General features: G+C 41.1%; 1 protein-coding gene and 1 long non-coding RNA gene across 3 annotated transcripts in view; one reads left to right on the top strand and one right to left on the bottom strand.

Annotated features, from left to right (window-relative positions):
- The window catches only part of ASB5 (ankyrin repeat and SOCS box containing 5), a 65,133-nt gene extending 53,614 nt beyond the window's left edge, over positions 1–11,519 (bottom strand). The window contains exon 1 of one of the 2 annotated variants that reach the window (XM_070253112.1): positions 11,401–11,519. The gene's annotated coding sequence lies outside the window, so the exon portion shown is untranslated. Of the gene's footprint in view, positions 1–3,471; positions 3,583–11,400 lie in introns of those variants that run through there. The other variant, XM_023630549.2, reaches the window with a different exon arrangement.
- On the top strand, positions 2,345–18,641 carry LOC111770898 (uncharacterized). Its single transcript, XR_002804362.2, has 3 exons — positions 2,345–2,489; positions 3,050–3,177; positions 16,630–18,641. It is a non-coding gene; the product is annotated as an uncharacterized lncRNA (long non-coding RNA).
- The last annotated feature ends 2,012 nt before the right edge of the window (positions 18,642–20,653 follow it).

Raw genomic sequence — 20,653 nt, 5'->3', positions numbered from 1 at the left:
CACAGATTCACACACACGCCCAGTGAAGAGATCAGTATAAGACTGTATTTAATCAGCTACCTACATTAGTAGGGCAGGCTATATATGCTCTGATGATTAAATGAGATGAAATCTTATGTGCGCTCAACAAATGGGAATAAAGGAAAAGAGGAATGTTTCATGACTCAGTGAATACTTCTGGATTCTTCAAAGCTAAGAGTGGGTGAGTGGCCCCTATATAAACAACAGAGAGGAAGCAGACAGAGAGGGCAAAGAATCAAGTAGGTGAAAGTTAGTACATTAAAAACTTTGAGGGCGGGCCCGGTGGTGCAGTGGTTAAAGTTCGCACATTCTGCTTCTCAGTGGCCCAAGGTTCCCCGGTTTGGATCCCGGGTGCGGACATGGCACTTCTTGGCACGTCAGGCTGTGGTAGGCGTCCCACGTATAAAGTAGAGTAAGATGGGCATGATGTTAGCTCAGGGCCAGGCTTCCTCAGCAAAAAAGAGGAGGACGGGCAATAGTTAGCTCAGGGCTAATTTTCTTCTTCAAAAAAAAACTGAAACAAAAAACTTTGAGTGTTCAAAACAGTCAAATGACTAAGATCAAAAAGAATGGGGATAAAGAGGACATTAGGTCTGGCCAGAAGGTGTTCACTGGTGACCTTCAAGTCACTGTTATTTGTTATTTTTTTTTTTGAGGAAGATTAGCCCTGAGCTAACATCTGCTACCAATCCTCCTCTTTTTGCTGAGGAAGGCTGGCCTTGAGCTAACATCATGCCCGTCTTCCTCTGCTTTATATGTGGGACGCCTACCACAGCATGGCATGCCAAGCGGTGCCACGTCCACACCCAGGATCCAGACCGGCGAACCCTGGCAGCCAAAGCGGAACATGTGAACCTAACTGCTGCGCCACTGGGCTGGCCCCTCAAGTTATTATTTTAATAAGATAATGGAGTAGGAATCAGGACATCAGTGTGAAAGGATGATCCTTAAAGCAATTTCCAAAGAAACAAGGCTCCTTGGCTTCCTCCCACTGCCACCTCTCTAGGTGCTGTCTCTGTTCCTCTCCGTCACACAGATGTTGGAGGAGAGTCCTCTATCAGGCCACCTCCTGGGGCTCCCACCCTTTCTCTTCCAGGTCTCCTGCTCACCCTCCTTCAGCATCCCAGGGTCCTACATGAATTCCCATTTTTAAATTATATTTCAGGGACTTCATTTCATGTCGTTCAGATATTGAACGGGATAATAACTTTCAAATGTGGCCAGATTCGTCTTTAAATTCTCATGGAAGAGAGAATCTCATTTCCAGAGATGATAGGGCTAAACTGTTTTGACTTAGCTAGAGTATTGACCCAAGTTATTAGACCGAAAATGTCAATGGGACATGACAAAAGTTGCCTGTTTGTAGTGTTTTCCAGTTGATAAATTTTAGCACAAATTTTTTTTTTTAAAGATTTTATTTTTTTTCCTTTTCCTCCCCAAAGCCCCCCAGTACATAGTTGTATTATATTCTTCGTTGTGGGTCCTTCTAGTTGTGGCACGTGGGACGCTGCCTCAGCGTGGTTTGATGAGCAGTGCCATGTCCACGCCCAGGATTCAAACCAACAAAACCCTGGGCCGCCTGCAGCGGAGCGCACGAACTTAACCACTCGGCCACGGGGCCAGCCCCTAGCACAAATATTTTTAAGTAGAGGAAATATAGTGACTCCAGTGCAATGACTCTTTTTTCTTTTTTAAAAAAGAAATGTGCTGCTTTATTCTCTGATAGAAATCAAAAGGCCCTAATTGACTTTTTTATTCCTAATATTCCAAAAAATAAAAGTGCAGGCTTACATTCCAACAGCAAGGTTGCTCATGTTCAGTACAGTGGCAGGCATCTTCCCAACCCTGGAGCCGGGCTTTTGAGGAGTATTTATGAAAGCCAACTGAGAAAAGGCATTTGCTCATAAACCTGAAGGTCAGTGGTAGCTGATAAAACGAAAGGAAAAAGATTATGCAAGTTGTTATTGGCAGGATAATAGCTCACTGTTGGGATTACAACACCATTGAAAAGATAACCCTCATTTTTTAATTCTGTGAAATCTCATGAGAAAAAAATAAAGGCAAATGAAGCTCTTAGATGTTTAGAATGCACTGGAGCCGTACATGTTTAGAATACAGAGGAATTTGAAATAAAAACAGAAATGTTTACACTTTAAGTTCAAATCCTCAAAGGGAATTAATAACTGAATTTAGCCTTCTCTCCATTCAGTAGATCCTGTAGGTTCTGTTTAACTGGAATGGAAATAGACACTTCACAAAGGTGAACCAAAGCATGTTGTCTCAACACCTAATATAGACTTAGCCATTGTGATGCAATGTTTCTGTCATAAATAATTAATGTATTCACAGCAGCACTATAGGTACTGATGGCTCAGGTTCCTATGAGATGTCTTTAACTATTGATGAAGGATGAACTCTCATAGAGATTATAACCATCGCTATAATTGTTGTTTATATTGTCAGCTGGGGTAAGTCTGGGTGAGACGATTCTATTCTGTTTGACTGTACTACGTGGGAGTCAATTCTTGTTTTTGGCCTCTAGCTGTGCTTCCAGTAGAATGGAAAAAAAGAGTAACTTCTGCTAGTGTTACGATAATCCATAAGAAAAATAAAATATCATCCACAAAGTTGTCATTAATTTATATTTCATCTAGGTTCACTGGCAAAAGTCGCAGACTTTTTCCAAAACTCAGAACAGCCTCTATGCTAAAAATTGAGTCACAGTAAACATCACATGTTGTGGTCAGCCCTAACTAGAGGCTGCCTTAGGTTAAACAGCTTCTAGTCATATATGTGCGGTCCAGGAAAACTTGACTGAAAGCTGGTAGCTCCACATATTTTGAGAGTTTGAAAAATAAAAGACCTGAATAAAAATAAAGCTGCTCTCCACTGGAATTCTAGTGGTTCCCGGTTTAAGAAACTAAGGTTCTGGAACTGCACAGCCTTACCTGAAGATGTGATAATGACCATGATAATAAGAATGGCAACAGCAAAATATATTTTGTTATATATTACTCTTACCCTACAGCAGCCTGTGAATTAAAGCTGCACAAGCAGAGGAAAGAAGACAGTGGAAGCTGTACGGCCATCTGAAAGCCTGGGCATTTCCTCTGAGGAGCAGCTAGCAGCTGGCATGCATGTCCCAGGATAAACTGGGTAAGGCAGCAGAAAGTGCTAGGGCGAGGCCTTCAGAAGCCCCAGTTTAGAAGCCCCAGTTGCTAGTTATGAGCTGGAGGAACTTGGGCAAGTCCCTTAACCCTCCAGGCCTGTTCTCCTTCCTACAAAACACGATAGTTGTTCCATCACAGACTTGTAAGGCTGTATAATTGCACCTGCATTTTGCTTAATTTCCTTTTAAAGGCAACCCCTCAATTTGTGAGCCCCTGATTTTATTGCCCTTTCTAAAATAAACAATCTCGCCCTCCAGTAATAACTCAAACTCCAACTTACCACCACTAAATAACTCCCACCTACTCCTCTGCTTTGCAAGGGAAGATGTGGCTGCTGGTTTGGCACATACTTCTTGGGCGCGTACTGTGCGCCAGGCCCTGCTGGGCACTGGGCTGGGAGCAGCACTGATCAAGGCAGATAAGGCCCTGGCTCTCACGGTGTTAAACTCAGCATCAGGTGACTCCGTCTGTACTTGGAACAAATAAAATATGCATCTTTAACAACAGATTTTCCCTCAATTATGCAATTTGTTTTGCTCTTTTCTTTGTCTAAAGCCCAGAATGTAAAATCAACAAAAAGTCAAGAGAAGCATTCACTTGACTGTCAACCTCAGCGTCAGTTCAGCATTTCATATTCTCTCTTGTCTTGCTCACTTGGTGCATGAACCATTCTCAAGGCTCAATTTGTCCTTACAGTTACATTCAGGCTTCATTTTTTCATGGTAACTGCCTCCTAGCTTGGCCTGGTCAAGCTTTCTACATAGAGTTCTTTGGGGAGCTCCCTCACCTGGCCTTAGTCTATAGTATCACCAGAGGCAGTAGTGGGTTCTAAATATTTTGCAAAGACGAAGATCAATATGCACGACATTGAGGTCCAGAAAACCAAGATAAGAATTTTTTGCAAATGGCAAGGGAAAGCAGACTCCACAACAACACTGAGGGACTGGCAATATAATGGTGCCCTTCATCCCCTCACGTATTTGTCACATGGATTTGGCAACTCACACAGAGAAAGTGCAAGATCACTCGCTGAATAAGTGAGTGAACATGAGTGAAGAATTAACTTGGGTCAATAGGTATTTAAATTGTGTCTTTTCTCCATCTTTGATTTGTGGCAAGTCTCTTCTGTTTAACAATCCTGCTATTCAAAGCAGCACATTTAATATTTCATATTTACCCACTTTTTGTACAATGGTTTACTATAAAGAGCTGCTGCAGCATATTTAACGGGCCTAATTATTTATTCTCAGGTCATCTGAGGGTATGTTGTGGGTATTCTCTGCTCAGATATGAACATTTTCTCGAACAGGCATCACTGCCACCGGAGCCAGACTCTGGATTTGAATCCCGACCCTCCTACTTGTTAGTTCTGTGACCTCCAGCAAGTTAACTAACCTTTCTGTGCTTCCATTTCTTCATCGGTAAACTGTGAATACTGATAATAACTACTTCAATAGGTTGTCAAGATTATTATAAGTTACTGTTTAAAGGTATTTGGAACAGTGTCTAGCACATACTAAGTGCTTTTTAAGAATTTATTAAATAAATTTAAAAATAACAAAAAATATGGCAACTAAAACAAACTGACGGCGATTAAGTTGGAAGATGTAGCTTGGTGTGATTCAAGAATCTGGAATAACATAGACACACTTTAGATTTAAATATGAATGCCCTCTCATTTCCCACAAGAAATTAAAATTTAAAGGATGAATCCTGAAAATGTTCATAATGGTTATATTCATATGACCCCAAACTGGAAATATTCCAAATGTCCATTAATAGGAAATGGATAAACAAATTATGTTATATTTATATAAGTTAATATAGTTGAACAATAAAAGGATTAAGCCATTGATATGTGCAAGACATAGATGAATGTGAAAAACGTATGTTGAGCAAAATAGTACATAGTTTATGATTTCTTTTATATGAAGTTTAAGATCAACAATATAAATATCTAGTGATATAAATTAAAAGACTGATTTCTAGGGTTGGGGTGGGGCAGAAGGATTGACCAGAAAGAAGAATGGGATAACTTTCCAGGAAGATGGGAATATTAGCTATCTTTATTTGGGTGATGGTAACATGGAATATATATTTGAAGAAAAAAAGCTCTCATCAACTGTATATTTATGATCTGTGCATTTTACTAAATGTAAATTACACTTGGGGCCAGCCTAGTGGTGTAGTGGTTAAGTTTGCATGTTCCGCTTCGGCAGCCCGAGGTTTGCTGGTTCAGATCCCGGGTGCAGACATGTCACTGCTTATCAAGCCATGCTGTGGCAGGCATCCCACATATAAACTAGAGGAAGATGGGCATAGATGTTAGCTCAGGGCCAGTCTTCCTCAGCAAAAAGAAAGAGGATTGGTGGCAGATGTTAGCTCAGGGCTACTCTTCCTCAAAAAAAATAAATAAAACAAACAAATAAATAAATGTAAATTACACTGCAATAAAATAAAAACTAAACTGACAAAATAAATAAATCCTGGCTTCTGGTATGGCAGGCTAGTTAATTCAGAACAAACTTCCCATTGAAGACAACAAAAATTTCTGGATGAAATATTAAAATCATGTTCTCAGTATCAACAAGCTAGGAAGAAAGTGAGAAATCATCAGGCCAAGAATTTAGGGCAAGAGGAAAATCCAGAGAGGCTGGCATAGGGTTTGGGGCTACTTGTGCCCTAGGAACATGAAAAGCTTTGACTATCACAAAGAGATGGCAGAGAGGTTAAGCAATCCTTCTAACGGGCTCTTGGGGAAAGAAGGAATGAAAGTTGAAGTACAAGGCCTGCCAAGATTGAGGGTCACGGTAAAGTGCTCACTTCACCACTTGAGTTGATATCCAAAAGAGGTGAAATCTAGGAGTAAGAACAGACCAGAAATAAACCAGCCCCTCCCAATGACAACAGTCTATACGGTCTAGAAAATTTCAATCCTGGAAATTGGATAAAGTGATTCAAGTTTGCTACTATCCATGGGCACCTGCCAGAAAGCAACAACAAAAAAAAGTCCTTTGGAAGAAGGTAATATCATAGGCCTTAAATTACTTCTATACATATTTTTTGAAATATATCTAGCACTCATTCACAAATAAGGAAACACATGAAAAGATGTATCAGCAAGAATGAGAACCAGCACAAACAACAACAAACAACAGAAAGAGACTCATAGGTATTCCAGATAGTGAAATTTCCAGAAATATACAAAATGTATATTAGTATGTATATCAAATATTTTACTATGCTTATAGAGACAGAAGCCAAATTTTAACATCTCAGCAGGAAACTGGAATCTTTAAAAAGGACATCACAATTTAAAAGCAAAAAATAAAGGGGCTGGCCCAGTGGCACAGGGGTTAAGTTTGCATGTTCCACTCCGGCGGCCCGGGGTTCACTGGTTCGGATCCCGGGTATGGACATGGCACTGCTTGGCAAGCCATGCTGTGGTAGGCGTCCCACATATAAAGTAGAGGAAGATGGGCAGGCATGTTAGCTCAGGGCCAGTCTTCCTCAGCAAAAAGAGGAGGATTGGCAGCAGATGTTAGCTCAGGGTTAATCTTCCTCAAAAAGAAAAACTAAAAAGCAAAAAATAAAATAATAGATATCCTAGAACTGAAAAACACAATATCTGAAATTAACTCAGCAGATAGGTATATTAGCAGATTAGATATAACTAAAAGAAAGTTAGTACACCTGAAGATAAGTCAGAAGAAAACCAACCAGGATAAAAGAGACAGACAAAGAACAAGAGGAATAGAAGATACAGTGAGAATATCTAGTGCATGTCTAATCAAGGTCTTAGAAAGAGAGGAAAGAGGGAATAGTCAGACGCAAAATTTGGGAAGATTATCAAAATTAATGAAAGGTATCAATCCACAAATTTAAGAGCCCGATGACTCCCAAGCATGCTTAAAATAAATAAATAAACAAAAATCCTCCCTGTCAAGCGCTGTGAGGGATCTGAGATTTTACCCTGCTTGCAACGTAATCAATTAGCCTGCTATAGTTTCAGGCTGCTGACAGAACACATGAGCCACCTGGATCAAACACTTTATTTCAAGTCAAAGGACTTTATTATTCGTGGCACAAAAAGTAGCAAGAGCAGAGTGTTTGCATCAATTCCTCTTGCCTCCCAATCCCTCCGGGGCAATGTGGAGGGGACCAGCTGTATGCTGCACATGCAGTGGGTTTGCGCCACAGCTGAGGAACTCCAAGCTTTAGGAACCCAGATCTTTTGTAATGGGCAGCAATCTTGCCTAAACTTTGTCCTGGAGGGAGACCATTATCATTATTATACTGTGCAATAAACAAACCTGCCCTCTGCTCCAGAGAAAGACATTGATCTCTATGTCCCAAGGCTATCTGCTATACAAACGTCCTTGAAAAGATAGTCTAGAAAAAAGGCAGCAAGTGCCTCTGCCTACTAGAAGAGCACAGACACAAGACACCCATGGAGAATTGTGTGCCAACATCTTCACCCCTCATTTGTACACCATCTTGGCTTCTGGCTAATTTTCCCACGAGTATGTCACTCTGTCAGCCACCGTGACTAATCTGATCAACAGAGGCTGGGACCAAATCCATCTAATTTGTCTCATCCAGCATGTAATTAAGGCTACAGCTAACAAGACTCCAAGCAGCAGGATGAGGAAAATCTTGCAGTATTGATGTCAACTGTTCCCCCAGAGTCCTGGACCCAACCAGCTGAACAATTCCTATAAAGCATCAGTGCATGCCTTCCAGCACTGATGTATTTCATTGATTATTTTAGCTAAAGTTAGGGACAAATTTTGAACCTTCTTTTCCAAATTAGGGATAACTCTCTCATTGTAGGGATAATTATCCTCAGAATATGCATAAATAATGAGTCCCTTATCTCTCTAGGGAGCCACTCCAAGTAACAAAAGGTAGCCTCATTTTGGGAGAGAGATCTGCTGTCTTCTGAGGGCCACCTGATCTACTGGTGGTGTTTTCTAAATCACTCCTCGGGCGCATGCCACTTTGGTTTCAGGATGGAAGCAAGTTAATGCCTGGCTTCCACACAAGATGTACCACCCCAAGGATGTGCATGGTGCCCCTGGAAAGAAAGTATTGTTTACAATTGTTGGACCACCCCAAGTGATACCTACATTATTTGGGGGGAGGGGAACTCAGGTGCCTCAAACACGGCCTTGCAATGACTGGTAAATCTTAAATTTTCCAGCTTAGCTTGATAATTGAGTCTAGTCCTTAATTTTGAAGAGACTGCCTGAGGGCAGTCAGTGAAATCTGTCTGGTTTGTCCATACTACAACTGCTAGCATTCACCCACCCTATGGAAAAACTAAGTGATGGCTATGGGAGTGGAAGTGCAGAAGACTTCCAGAGGTACCGATGGGGAGGTGCAGGGCCGAGGCCATCTCTGGCTGTCTCCAATAGACTTCTCAATACAGTTAAGGGGAATGGTGATCAAATTGTGGTTATGACCATTTGGCTGGGAACACTAGGTCCAGCTGTCCAATAAACTGAAGGTGCGGTGAACAGTTTGGGAAAGCTGAAATGGGCCTTTTTACTTTTACTTTGCGAGGAAGGCTCTGAGGGCAGTTCTGAAGGGCAAAGATCATTAATGTTCCTCCCTTGCTGCACACCCCAGGGTCTAAGGTACTTCCTCTTCATGTGCCCAGGTTGTAGTTCCCACTCCACTGGCACAAGATGGTCTTACTCCATTCCAATAGCTGTAACTTCACCTTTTTCCCAAGCATCCTCTGCTCACACTCAGACATTTTGTTCAGAATGGTCAGACGCAACAGGGACAAGGGAATTTTTGTAAAACACAGAGACCCATTACATCTTCAACTTTAGCCTATGTGGGCCATTGTAGTGGGACATGGCAAGCAGTGTCCACAACCAGTCATCATTATCCTCACAATTTAGGACCACGCAACTCAAAAAAATGCATCCAGGTGGCACACCTAGAATTAAGTTTGAAACCCCAAGGGCCCCTTTTTGTTGGGCTGCCACCAGGAGGGTGTATTAACCAGGCTGGTTTGCTATTAGGGACAAAGAAAGATGCATTATGCCTGGGAATGGTCAGGGAAGAATCCTGAACCTTCAAAATGAATCTCTGTAACTCCCCAATCCTTTCATTCTATCATTACCGAGGAAGCAGATGAGAGGGGATGCTCCTTTTCTGCTGACAGCCACATTCAGTGACCAATCTGCCTTAAAGTGTGTGGATGAGGAGGAGGTGAGGGAGGTAAAGACAGAATTTCTTTCCTAGTTTATCATTCAGGAAGCTGTTCTAATGCTCAACAGTATCAGACACCTGTGGATTGAAGAGAGCATGGAAGATTCATCGAATACCTTGACTGTCCATCTGTTGTTGAGTAGTTTTTGTGATAAAAAGCACACCATTGAGGAACTGAAAATGGCCCAGAAAGCTAAAAACAAGGCACAGGTTAGTTTCAAGAGACAGTTGTTAAATGATTGGACTAGAAAAACAGAAAATATCATAAACAGAAAAAACCTGTTAATAGTTGTAAGGCATCATCTATGGCTCCAGGAGAGGGTCAAAGTTCTGATGTAGTCAAACTGCCAGGAGTGGGTGGGGGCACGTCCCATGCCATACTGCCTCCTGTCCTCGGAGACAAATGACAGGAGTCACATATCTGATGCAGTGTTAGTCTCCGCATCAAAAACAGAATCTTTCGCTTTTGCCCAAGCTGTTATGGTGGATGTGTTGCCATGTTCAGTGCGATGATGGATCCAGGCAGCAATGTTTAAAAACTGCGTGGTGCAGACTCAGCAGCTTGAGTTGGTCTCATCAGAATGAGCCCTTACCACGGACATCTACCTGAGTGACCCAGATGGTTCATTTAGTAGCACAGCTTGTTTCCACAGTTTGTGGCCTCACAGAGGAGTGTCTTAAATTTGCCAGTTTGCAGTTTTCCAAGTGGTAGACCAAACAGCTAGGCCATTGGCAAGAGCCCAAGAATCCATAAAAATCTAGCAAGGCTCATCAAGGAGAGTATTGGCCAGAGCTATGAGAATAAAATTGAATTCCACCCACCGAGTGGAGACAGCACATTTGTTTTCTGGTCTGCATTGCGGACACTGAGGCTGAAGGCTGCGGGAGCCCAATGGACCCCATCTGGTTTCAGCTTAGCCAAACCATCAGCGAACCAGGCCCAGGCATTTAGTTCATTATGAAAACAAACTACAGCTATACACATGTATGACTCTCACAAACATAACTTTGAGGAAATGATTCCTATACCCCCCAAAAAGTACCATACAATTTCATTTGTATGAAGATCACATAAAGGCAAAATTGAACCACTGTTTTTAGGGATGCATACTTAGGTGGCAAAAGTATAGTGAAGAACAGCTAGGCAGCATTTACCAAATTACTATGTATTTTTGGGGGGCAGGGGGTATGACAAGGGAGGTGTGCACATGCTGGGGGCAATGCCCTTTCTTGAACCTACGTTACCTCTTCATAATAATTTCTTAAGGTATACATTTGTTTTGTGCTTTTTTCAATATGTTGTTGAACTTCACAAGTTTAAAAAGGGAATAAATCTGTTAGCATGTTCACGTGTAAAGAGATAGAAGTACAAAATCAAAGTGATTTGCTTTTGTGAGTTACCAGTTCAAAGTCAAAAGAATCTTCAGCTAAATTAAGATCCAAGCATGAATTTATTATTTTCTTATTCTGCTCAGCCGCAGTCAGAGTTGTTTTCAGGAACTAGGGAGCGTTGGAGTTCCTGCAACAGCTCCAGCCTAGATTCTCCCTCGAGTGACTGTAACACCTTCAGGGCATCAGAAGCCCTGTTAGCTCAATGCCAGGGCTCTGCTGTTCCTCACTTATTAGAAGGCTCAGGGAGATAGTAGGACTTCTAAGATTATCAACAGCCCTAGCCCCACACCCAACAAACGAAGGACACAAGGCAATTACCTGCTCCTGGAAATTATCCCAGGAAAAATTACATTCCTAGAACCCAGAACTAATATTGCCAAAAGCCATGGCAGAAACTCTGTAGTATCTGAGCATAGGAGAGTAGGTGAAAAAAAAAAAATCTGGGTTCTGTCTTCACCAGATGGCCTATCAAAAGATGCCAGTTGTACAGTATCCATAACTGTGAACTTACACGGAAGAAATCTCTCAGCGAGAGCTTAATTTGGTACGATGAATTTACTATATCTGGAAGGAAGAGCCCACCCATACTTACTATTTCCTCTCTCAGAGAGTGACACTTGTGACACTGAAGTCTTTTTTGAAAAGATATTAAATTTGCAGTGGAGACAGTCCCAGTGATCAGGTCTTGTTTAGGGTACTTTTCTTCCCGTCCAGTAAAAAATCTGAATTTCCATTTCCCTTTTGACCCTCACATTTCCGGCAATCTGAGCTTTGTGTGAGAGCTCTCTAAGGGAATAGGGCCTCCACCGGATCTTGTAAGGCGACATTTTTAGTCTTGTGCCTCCGAGGCTGCTGCCACTGTCTCTTCTTGTAGAATTGCTTAGGTTCAAGAAACTTGTATCTGAGAGAAAGTGTTCATCAGGTTTTCCACATTTGTTGCAACTTGAAAATCACTCTCAATAAATTCCCGAACTGGAAGCTACTTTGGGGATTTTGAACGCCTGTTCCCTGAGTGGCCTGTATAAATTTCTCCTGATACTCTCTCTCCTCCACTCTGAATTCTAAAACCCCAGGCACATTTCCTCAGTCCAGGTAGTGCAGGCTTGATCAGCAGCTTGGTTCTAGTCTTCATGCCCACTGTCACTTTCAAGTTTGTCTACTGATTCTCTGGGCATTTTTATATTTGATCCCATAGATAAGCCACATGAATTCAATATTATTGTTCTGTAGTCCAGCTTACACCTAAATGTCGAATTTGAGGAATCCCGATTTTAATTCTAAAACCTTACTAGTGTTTTGTGGGAGCAAAGCAATCAGCTGTCCCGCATTCTAAAAGCAGCGGATACATTCTGCCTTCTAATATCTAAAAGGTCTGTATACAGAAAGACCTATTTCTCTGTGAGGAGTCCTCCTTCCAGCTCTTGTCACAGCAGCATCCGCTGAGGCCCCACACTCTGCAGATGTACGTCAAGTGTACCTCTAGGGCAAGCTGTGGCAGCCTCTACCTCGAGACTGCACCTTTGCAGACGTCTTTCTGCCTTTGCTTCAGAAGGATGCTCTCCAAGGGCTGTTTTCTCGGAGCCTTGCACACTTGTAATTCTACCTTCATTAGGAGCAGCCATTCACCTGTGAAGAGAACAGAGAGGCCCTAAGCTACACGCACCCACCAGGGTCAACATCCACACAGCCGACTGAACTTAGGTCAGAGCAGCTAAAAGCTGACTGCATCACTGTAAATGGCTGAACAGTCTAATAAAAGCTTCTAGAGACCATCGGGGGGCTGCATTCTGCTTTCTGTGGGCCCTAGGCACTTTGTCTTCAGGGAGCCCTTCTATCAAATAAAAAAGAATTATTATAAAATATCAAAAATTATACTTTACAACTGCATTGATATAAAGACAAATCCAAGTTGGATTATATCTATTTCTTTTCTTCAGATTTTTAAAGAAACGAAAACATTTTCTGGGACCCCTAAAAGGATCGTGGCCCTGGCCCTGATGACAGGCCAACATGCCCTGTCCACACATGAAAGTCGTAGTCTCAAGCCCAAGTTTTGATGACTCCATGTTGGGTTTTGTTCCTTATAACTTATTTCTCAGTGATGCTGGCCAATGTGACAAAATGATGAAGTCCTGAGGGAAGACAACAAATAACACCTTTTATCCCTTCCCAATGACGAAGACAAATAGTACAGAAGACAGGAGTCAAAATATAGCCTTTATTGCCAGTAGAGGCTGGGTTGAAGGATACCATCCATTTGACTCTTACATTTACTATAAGAATTAGGAGAATTTATCTACCCAGTTGCTGGCAGCTCTGGACTGAATCAGACTGCTCTGTGAGATAGGGAAGAGCTTGCTCCTGGAGGAACAGCAGAGAGTGCCTCCTCTTGGTAAGAAACTAGCTCCTAAGAGACAGAACATAGAACAGAGGTGAGGGGCCAGCCCCATGGCGTACTGGTTACGTTCATGTTCTCTGCTTCAGCAGCCCAGGGTTTGCCAGTTTGGATCTTGGGCCTGGACCAACACACTGCTTATCAGGCAATGCTGTGCAGACATCCCACATATAAAATAGGGAAGATGGGCATAGATGGTAGCTCAGAGCCAATCTTCCTCAGCAAAAAGAGGAAGATTTGTGGTTGATATTAGCTCAGGGCTAATCTTCCTCAAAAAAAATAAAGAACGGAGGTGTGCATGTCCAGATTTTTCTCCCCACACTTGACAATTGGATTAGTCACTCACTGCAGGGCGTGGGAAAGAGGGGAGGTGATTTTTTGTTAATATTAAGGCTTTCCATCCATTCAGCTTCCTCCTACCTCAGAAAGTGGGATGGAGCGGTGGTAGTGTCTTCTGCTCACTAATCCTTCACTTAAAGTGATATCTTCTTGCCTATCAGCTTCCTTGTTCTCCCTTGCTATATAATGACTTTCATCAACACCTTCTGCATCTTCCTTTTTCTATCTACAAACCACAATAATAGGCAGGATTCAAATTATTTTCCATGAAATTCTTAGGTTTCCAGAAAATAAGCAGTTAATGACTAAATCTGGTGGAGTGTCAACTAACTACAGATAGTGGCTTTCACGAGCTTTAGTTCTTTCAAAGCCAGGATCATTGCAACAAGTCTAATTTTGAGAAGTCAGTAGGACATCATCCTCAGAGATTTGATTCAGTAGGGCCCAGAAAGTGATATTTAAACAAATATCTCAGATGATTCTTTTGCAGCCAACTCATGAAGCAATATTTGGGAACCATTGTTCCAGAACATCTTGGCTCTGATACTTTACATCGGGGGGCCTAAGAATACCTGGTCGAGCATTTGGAGCGGATCTATAATGTACCTGATGGAGAATTAAAATAGCATTTGGCTACATTACAAGCGGAGTTACTATATTAAACCTAGAGACGATGAATAAGAGGAATATAGGTGATAACAAAATAGCAAGATTGCGCATATCATAATTGTGTCAGCTATAGCAAAGTCACTAGGAGTTAAGCCCTTTTCCTTTTTTGAATCAACAGATCATGACAATAATCATGAGTGTTATCACTATGTTGGATTCTTTCAAATAATACTTAGTATGACTTGTGTCAAAGATATTGTTTTCTTCCCAATTAATCTTGTATGTAATACTGCCCCACTTTACCCAGTCACAATAAAGCACCTAACTCATATTCCAAGTTTTTGTGTTCTTGTAGACAGCGTAAACTGCAATTTCAAATTTTACACCTGATAATCATTGATTTGGATGAAGACTGACTCATTAAAGTCCATTTGGTACATGACTGTCCCAAGGATTGAGAGCCTGGATATACAAATTGAGTTGAAGAGGAGGGCAGGGATGAAATGAAAAAGTTAAGCCTTAGGGAAAAAAATAATAACCATAATAGTAGCAGACAAGGTTTATTGAGCACTACAATATAAATTTAGAATACATAGAAATATCTATCTTTATTTCAATATATCCTAAAATATATCAAAATTTAAAATATAAAACTCTATTCCAAGTGCTTTCCAGGCAGTATCTCATTTGTTACTCATAATACTCCTATAATGGACTGAATTATCTCTCTCCCAAAATTCATGTGGAAGCCCTAACCCCCAATGTGACTGTTATTTGGCGATATGACCTATAGAGAGGTAGTAAGGTTAAGTGAGGTCATAGGGGTGGGGCCTTAATCCCATAGGACTGGTCTCCTTATAAGAAGAGGAAGAGACATGAGAGCTCTCTCTCTCTCTCTCTCCATCTTTCTGTGTGCATACATGGAAAAGGCCATGTGAGGACACAGCAAGTAGGCACCATCTACAAGTCAGGAAGAGAGGTCTCCCCAGAAACCAACCCTGAATGCATGTTGATCTAGGACTTAAAGCCTTCAGAATGCTGAGAAAAGAAATTTCTGTTGTTTAAGTCCCCCAGTCTGTCATGTTTTGTTATGGCGGCCCTAGTGGACTAATACAGCCCCTACGAGGTAACAGTTGTTAATAGCTCGACTTTACAAATAAGGAAACAGGGCTAGGAAAGGTACAATATTCTATGCAAGGTCAAAAAGCAGACAGCAGAATAATTTTCGGCAGACTGAATGGCTACAAGATCAGTCAAAATAAGCTTGAAAAGAAGTGCCATAAGCAAGAATATTTAAAACAAAGATATGGTTTATAACAACAGGCAAGATTGTTTATACAATGATCGTTTTGCTGGATTAGAAGTGCAGACAGAAGCAACCTTGGAGGGAATGTCAGATGGCTCAGAAGAATGGAAATGGGCTTTTATCTGTTCTTTGAGGCTGGATGACCTTGGGAGCCAATTCAGGAAGAATTTTCTAGCTTGGCCTAGGAAAATAAACAAGGGAGAGCTAGAAGATAAAGTGTGAGACAACAAGAAAAGCCTGATGTCTGCACTAAAAGTAAATGAGGAGAAAGACTGCATCCCATTGTATTTAGAATAAAGTCCAAACTCCTTAACATGTTGAGAGTTTATGATCCAAACCAGGGCATTTTTGAAAGTGATAGGAAATACAATTTTCCCAGCACAACATAGTTAAACCAGGACCATTCTGGGTAAACACGGGTAGAGCTTTGCAATAAGGTCTGACATAATCTGACCCCTGTCTTACATCATTTTCCTCCTTCATTTCTCATACTTTCTTTCAGTTCTTCGAACACACCCACATTCAAGTTCATTCCTGTTCAGAGACTCAATACATACTTTTATTCTGTCTTGTTCAGCCCTTTTCTCTCTGCCTGGTTAACTAATAATCTCCCGTAGTGGTCACTGTTGGTCAGTTACTCAGCAACTTTTCCCTGCTTCCTCCTTCCTAATTGCACCTAATTGGCCAGCCTTCCCTCATGTAACCTCTGCAACTTGGGAACTCTAACCACATCCTCAATCCAGGGAGGAATGCTGATTGGAATAAGTCAGCCAGCATATGGCATTCCTTTCTCTGGACAATGACTTAAAGAGAGTATATCAGCTGGGAGCTGCAGATGGCAGAGAACACTCTCAGTTGGTGCTCTGAACAAAATAAAAATTTGTTTCTCCTCATTTGAAAGAAGTGAGGAGGGATGTCATCAAGGGCTGGTATGGTGCCACAGGTGTCAAGCACTCAGGATCTATATTGCTTTGTTATCTTCAATATGCGGCTGCAGATGTTCAGCCATCCTATTCCCATTCAAGTAGCAGGAAGGGAAGAGGGACAAGGAAAGGCATTCTCGCCCCGTAAGGATACATCTCAGAAATTACACAAATTCCTTCCATTTATATTCCATTGCTAAGGCCATACCTAGTGATAAGGAAATCTGAGAAATGTAATCTTCATTCCAGGTGGCTCCATGTTCTGCTAAAAATTGAAGACAATGGATGTTGGTGGACAACTAGCAGCGTTTCTGCCAAGCTGGCTCAATTAGACTAAAGGGAAAGACTTAGTCTATAAGCTTGTTTCTCTTTCCTCTCACGCTGGATATGAATAAGAAAGCAAGCAATCCTAGTCACAGCCATCTTTAAGGGAGAGGAAAATAAATTTCCATTTTGTTTGAGACAACTTATAAGCATAAAAAGACCCAGTCTTAAAAGGAAACTGATACTGTGGACAGCAGAGCAGACAGAACCCGAGCTCCTACTGACAAGACTGAGCCGCTGCATCCACCCACCAAGAAGCCTGCTTTAACCTCTACATGACCTACTTTCTGGGAGAAAAGATGCCCTTATCGTTTAAGCCACTTTGGTTCAGTCTCTTTTTCCTGTAGTTGAAAATATCTTAGTAGAATTCCTTACAGGCCTCCCGACGCGCACAATCTCTGTTATAATCGCCCTCAGCAATCTCTTCTCCTTCACAGCACTTATTACGATTTTGAATCATCGATTTGTTACCTGTTTGAAGTCTATCCGTGCACTAGGCTATGGGCCATGAGAGTCGAGACTAGATCTGTTTTGCTCACTACTGTACACCTAGTAAATGGAACAGGATGCTTGGCACACAGGAGGCTTGTAAGTAAATGGTAGCTATCATAAAAATGATGTAGACAATAAGCCTCACTCATTCAAAGAGATCGCTTCTCGCAGAGGCAGAGCCACGGTCACGGGAAGCAATGGCGGAGGACAGCTTGGGGAATCACCCTCTCCTTTATTCTTCAGGTTTTTGTCATATACTATTTATTATTTCAGCCATATCTGACATCTGTTTTGTAGCTTTGGTGTGACCTCAAATTTGAATATGGGACCACTTCTATCTAGAGCTTGGTCTGAAAAGGAGTGATGGCAGAGCTGAGAGCACAGATGACAGTCACAGCTGCAGCTTCTGTGGTTGTGCTGTGGCTTTCATTCAGGCATCCCAGGAGTGCTGAGTGCAGAAACAGGACCAGACGAGTTCGAACAGCCTCTTCTGTCACATTAGTGTTGAAGCAAGGTCTTCCCAAACAGCCAAGACCTTGACTTCTGATCTGCAGAGGCCATCCTATGCACATGCAGCCTTCAGACACATGGCTTTCCTCCTAGGCATGTTTCTGGATAAGTTTTCTTTTTTCTTACTCTTTTCCCCACCTCCCAAACCTTTCTGCCATTCTTTTACGTCAGGTAATAGAAAATAATTTAAATAATTAACTTAATATGTTCATATCTACAGGTAACCTCTAAAGTCTTTTACATTCCACTCTGAAATGTACTTTTAAAGTCTTCTTTCTGGTTCATACACTTGGTGTTTCTTCCTATTACCTATGGCATTAAATTTTAATTAATATTTATCTCAATGCTCTATCTAAATGTGATTACTACATAAAAGTTTGGGGAAAAAAGTGTAAGCATGACATTGATAGCATGTATAAGTCTTTACTTTCAAAATATTTTTTTAGATAAAACTGTTTGACTTTTAGCAACAACGATACTACCAGCTGTCATTTACTGAGTCCCTTCACTATTCTAGGTGTTATGATGGATACTTTATATAAAGCAAGCAGCAATGTGCATTTATTCAGTGGGAAAAGATCTATACTACAGGCTGCTCTTTGTTTACAGAATGAATAGTTGGAATGGTTCAATAATTGGAAATTATTTGATTTTGAAATTTTTAAAAATAGTCATTTGCACTTAGTACTCATCATATGATTATAGAGTAACTTAAATATTATACATACAAATAGATTGAAAAGAAATTTTAAGAATTTGGTAAAGTCCATAGAATAATTGAGAGTTAAAAACAACTGACTTTTTTATTTGTATGAGAGTAACTTTTAGATTTGTAATTACCCTATTAAAAAAAGTTTCAATATTTGATTCACTCACTTCATATAATTATCGATATTTTGTTTTAAAACAGAAATAAAAATAGGCATTTAATGTCAGCCACTCTCACTCCCCATATCTTCTCCCTCTGTCCTCTGTTTCTCAGCTCATTATGGCTGTGATATATGACCCCTCCTCTTCCCTATGAGCTATAGGTTCAGTCTGTAGCTGTTTAGTCAATCCTGACGGCAGTAAGCAAGATTATCAACAGCATCAGACCCCCAAGCTCTGGAGTTCAGCATAGTTAGCCAAAGATCCCTAGTTGGGATCTGGGAGCCCACCTACGACAGCTTTGCTCCTTGAGCCTCCTTAGTGACTTCTGAGTAGCCATGTGTGCCCCCAAGTTGCAATATTCCCTTCTCATTCTTGCCCCCAGCTTAGATAGGATTGAGAGTCTGCCATGGTCTCTGCCTCTAAGTTCAGCTTGATTATCCAACTTAGTACTCTCGTAGTCTTGCCTTGAATATCCACTGACGTCCTATAGCTGGCATGGACACACATTCTTAATTACCATACTTGCCTAACGCCTGAGTACTGCCTCTATTATAAGTTCCCCAACACTAAATTATTCCCTTATAATCAGAAAATCAAGCCCAATGAGTGCATGTAACATGTTAAGGTTAAGTTGCTAGAAAACTCAACTTCAGAGAAAAGATTTACCAAGAATTACTTCTGTAGGAATCAAGGTAATTGGTACAGCTATATTCCAGATCTCTATCATCTACATGTTTTATTCCAGCAATTCTCTCCCCAAACCTTTCAATAACTTTAAAAAGACGTTACACACACAAGAAAAAATTCTTACATTAAAAACATTGATTCTAGGCTTGGAAGAAGAATTACTAGTTCACTCTAAGTTGTCGAACCAAAGGGAAGTGTAAGTGTCATGTACACCCGTCTCTGCATCCACATCTATATCAAAGGCTCAATGAAGATAGAAAGTGAAGGAATGTAGTTTGTAGATTGACTAAAGTTTTGCCTTTTCTTTATCTTTTTGTGAGAAACGAAGGAAGACATGATCTATTCACTGATTTCGTCTAGGGATCTTTGTGTCAAGAATCTCTTGGCATCAGGAATCACGTGGGGTTTTTGCCAGGAAAGTTTTCACAAAAATTATCAACGGCTAAATATGATAATTTATAGTGAAATATGTCTTATATAAATGAGCAACACAAATGCAGAAAGACAACCGAAGAGTTCATGTATAACACAGATCTCACATGCTGATTGTTGCCTCAATCACAACTGTCCTCAGAACACTGTTGGGGAACAGGGTCTTGCCTGCCTTATGTGGTAGAATCAGGGCACACAGTAAGATCACTTTCTCAGCCTCTGTTAACAGATCTTATGCCAGCTCACTAGTCCTTTGCTTCTCCACTCACCCCTGGAATATCATACACTTATAACTGATTCTTGCAATATGACATGGGACTAAACCTCAGAAGCAGAACTTGTGCTTCAGGAATTTCAGTTTTAGTAGTATAGTCACATTACCTGAAAGGTACTTTTTACTTCCTTCCAATACAAGGGTCCACAGAAGTGTAATAGTGCATGCTTTGCCATGAGTAAGAAAGTCCTTTGTCTCTGACCCAGGAGTCTCATAACTTCTGCCTTCATCCATGGAACAGTAATCCATGAAATTCCATCCATGAAATGCCAGTCGGCTAGAGCCAGGACTGGAACTCAAGCTGAATGACTTTATACGGCTAATTCTAAGAGTTCTACTAAAGAACTCTTTACTAGACTTCTATAGATGCTATAGATGAAAAGCATCTAGAGGCTATAGATGAAATTAGGGGACATCCATAGATGTAGCTGCTCCTTCACCTCATTTGCACTGCCATGACCTCGATTCACACATTCATCATCTCACATCTCAACTACTATAGTAATCTTTCACCTGGTCTACCAGTTGGCAGTTTCATCCTAAGAATTTACTTATTTCACCCTAAGAAATTACTTATCAACATATGGCTCACATGATCTTTATAATCAACTGATCTAAAATTCTCAAAGGTTCCTAATGTCTCCTGGATGAAGTTCAAACTTATGAGCCTGGCATTCAAGCCTT

The sequence above is a fragment of the Equus caballus genome, chromosome 27, assembly GCF_041296265.1.
Source record: "Equus caballus isolate H_3958 breed thoroughbred chromosome 27, TB-T2T, whole genome shotgun sequence".
NCBI lineage: Eukaryota > Metazoa > Chordata > Mammalia > Perissodactyla > Equidae > Equus > Equus caballus.
Note: the sequence above shows the minus strand (reverse complement) of the source record. Positions and strands in the feature narration are given on the sequence as shown.